Genomic DNA, 3850 nt, shown 5'->3' on the forward strand with positions numbered 1-3850 from the left:
CAGAGTAGAGTAAATAGAGTGGAGGATAGGATGGAGGGGAAATACAATTAGCAAATTAAAATTTATACCTATTAAATTGGCTAATAGGACAGAAAAGGAAAATGACAAATTTTGGAGGTTATGTAGGAAAAATGAAACATGCTGTTAGTGGAATTGTGAACTGATGAACTAATTAAACCATTCTTTACAGCTATTTGGAACTATGCCCAAAGTGCTATAAAACCATGCATATATTCTGACCTAGTATTGCCATTACTAAATCTGTAACTCAGAAAAGATAACTAAAAAAAAATAAAAAGGACATATATGTTCAGGGTTATTTGTAGCTCTTTACCTGGTGGCAAAGAATTGGAAATTGTGAGGATGCCAATCATTTGGGGAATGGTTTAACACATTGTAACTTGTGATTATGATGGGATGTTATTATTCTACAAGAAATGATGAGCAGGATCTTCATAGAAAAACTTGAAAAGACTCACAAAAACTGATACAAACTGAAATGTCCTAACAAAGTCATAGAATTTCTGATGGATGATCAGTTGTGATTGACTTAGTTTTTCTGAGCATTTCATTGATCCAAGCCAACTCTAAATGACTTATGATGAAGAATGCTATCCATCCCCAGAGAAAGATCTGATTGTTTTCAATGTTCAGAACACACAATGAAGCATACATTTTTACTTTATTTTTCTTGAGGTTTCTTTTTTTGGGGAGGAGGTCTATGTTTTTTTTTTCACAACATGACAATTATGGAAATGTTTTGCATGACTGCACATTTATAACCTTTATCAAATTACTTGCTTTCTCTATGTGGAGGGAGGTTAAGAAGGAAGGAAGAGGAAATATGGACCTCAAAGTTTTAAAATGAATATTAAAATTGTTCCCCATCTAACTGGGGAAATAAATTCTAAATGAATAAATTTAATTATAGAATAAAAAAGGAAGAAATAATTATTAAATTCCCTCAAAACTATAACAAAAAAGAATGTCCACTTTATAAGATAACAAAAATTAAACTATCTAAAACTATTGAGTGCTAAGTGAAGATTGTAAAAAAAAATCCACAAATCACTACCCAAAAAGAACACAAAAAATTAGTACTAGAAATTTCTTTGACAAAACTCAGAACTCACATACAAAAGAAAAATAAATACTGCTAGCATTCAGAAAGACACCAGAGAGTCAAGATCACATAAGACCTAGTATTTTCTATAGAAAATGAAAATCTTAAATACAATATTCCAAAAAAGTAAAAGAAATAGGTTTACCAAAAATAAATTAACCATTAAACATGAATATCATTCTATAGGGTTGAAGGGTGAGGTGGAAATAGACTTTTATTGTTCAGAGTATTCTGGAAAAATAAATGAGTTTGAGCAATTACAATTTTGCAATATTAGCATTCTTATAATGGGAGATGAAACAATCATCCCTTTAGAACAATAACATCTTCCAAAGGTATTGAAGGAACTTAATAAGAAAAAAACAGAGGTCTGCTTTGAGAATCTGAAGAGGGCAAGATGAAAGAGGTTAAAAGGAGTATACTAGGGCAAAAAGGAGAAAGAAGGGATTGGAACTTACTAAAAGATGGAAAACAACAAGATCTCCTTTTTGGTTTCTACTACTCTCAAATTTCAACTCTCTGGTAAACACTGGTCCCCTCACTCTTTATCCCTTATGGCATCTCAACCCTCAATCTCCTTCTCTGCTCCTTCCCCTAAACTCTGAAGGCTGCTTGTGGAAAGCATGCATATGGATCTGGATCATTATGACTTCAGGTTAAGCAGGCTTTCATCAGTTTACAGTTAGCCTTTTAAATTATATATGGTTAACTGTCTATCATGTTCCCTACCTACTCACATTGGATGCTTCAAACTTTGTTCTTCCACAAAGCTTGAACACCCCCAATACAGAACACACACACACACACACACACACACACACACACACACACACACAGACAAACACACACACATATACACAGTCAAACCTCATTTAATAGTCAAATTGGAGATTTCTTGAATTTGGCATGTTTTTTCATGCTCCCCCCATGTTAGAAATGGTACTCTTCCTCTTCTCTAACTCTCAGAATTCTTCATTTAGTTTATCTATAAAATCTTAATGTTATTTATTATTTATTTTTATATATATAATTATTCTTTATTAACATTATTCTCTTTAGTTTTCTTTTCCTACCACATTACATGCTCTTATGTTATATTTATATATAAGTTATTTGAAGACAGAGACTCAGTCTTTTTTGTTTTGTTTTGATTCTGTAAGGCAATGGAGTTAAGTGATTTCCCAAGGTCACATATCTAGGTAATTATTAAGTATCTCAAGCCAAATTTGAACTCAGGTCCTTCTGGCTCCAGGGCAGGTACTCTATCTACTATGCTACCTAGCTGCCATGACTCAGTCTTTTAATTAAAAGAAAACGTTTAACCATTCTGAATTTTGAAAAGAATGTCTTCTAGGGAAGTTAATAAAGATTTTTTTCCTATGTATTTGTTTTTAACATTCCTTTAAAAACAAAGAATTCCAAATTTTCTCCCTTACTCTTTCCCCTCCCTCAACTACTGAGATAAAGGTTGGTTTAATTAGTTTGTGTTAAACATTTTAATAATGCATGCTATAATAATGAGCATATATTATGCTTATTCATTTTTCCAAATAGTAAATGTTTATTCATAAGATACCTTCTTTTAAACCTCTGAAGCAATCTTTGAAAGAAAGTAATCAATGTGGTCCAACATCTCCAATCATGACCACAAGCTAGTGCTGATAACCTACCACCAAATGAACAATCAAGCTAGCTTAAGTTGGGTAACAAGATATCCTGAGAGACAGATTGATTTTGACATGTGTCTGGTAGATAAAGCTACTTATACTATCATTTCCCTTCAGATTCTAATAATGATAGTCCAGGACCCTGAGTCCAAAAGCTTGAGGAATAGCAATGCCCCATCCAATATATTGGTTTGACTTCCAGCTCAACCCAAGACTTATAGGGCACAGCAATGCTTAGATAGCTAGGGCCTGTAATTTTTGCAACCACTCACATCATGCACCAACTAAAAATCATGAAGGGGTACACAATTCTATTTGCAACCCTCACAGCTATAACTAAGGAAAATAATCGTTTCAGAGATTCACTCTAAAAATTCCTCTGAAGGTACTACAGCCCCTACTTCTTCAATAGCACACCTACAAAGGATAAGGGAAAGAAATTCATTCTACCTGAAATCTTGAAATTATCAAATGGCTCAACATGAGAAGTCATATGACTTTATGACTGGAAATTATATTAAAGGAGCTATATTGCCTTCTGTTTTGTTTCTATACCTTAAGAAACCCTGTACCTTTCTATGAAACTTGCAGTCAAAACTTCCATGTTTTCCACACATTAGTATATGTTCCTTGAAGGCAAAGGCAGGAACTGAGTTTTCGTTGTTTTGTTTTTTAACTTTATCTCCTGGTCTTCCAGATCAGAAGAAGAACTGCCATTTCCCATGAGAAATTTTATCTGCTCTTTTTCTAATTTTTGCTGGTTCACTTCTCCTTAAGTAGTCTGGTGTCCCACCCCCTTCTTCACAGTATTTACCATACTTTATCAAATTTAGTGAGAACACCTGTTCAACTTTAGTCCTACTGAAACTCAGCACTTTGAGGCTCAAGTAATCCACTAGCCTCAGTCTCCCCAGTAGCAGGGATTCCAGGCATACACCAATCCTTCCATATCTCAGGGTTTTCTAATTTTATCTCTAATAATAATACTTAGCACCATGCTTTGGCCATAGTACTGAACTTAATATATGTTTTCTCATTTATTCATTCATCATGCAATTAA

Source organism: Macrotis lagotis, chromosome X (genome assembly GCF_037893015.1).
Source record: "Macrotis lagotis isolate mMagLag1 chromosome X, bilby.v1.9.chrom.fasta, whole genome shotgun sequence".
In the NCBI taxonomy this organism is placed as follows: Eukaryota; Metazoa; Chordata; class Mammalia; order Peramelemorphia; family Peramelidae; genus Macrotis; species Macrotis lagotis.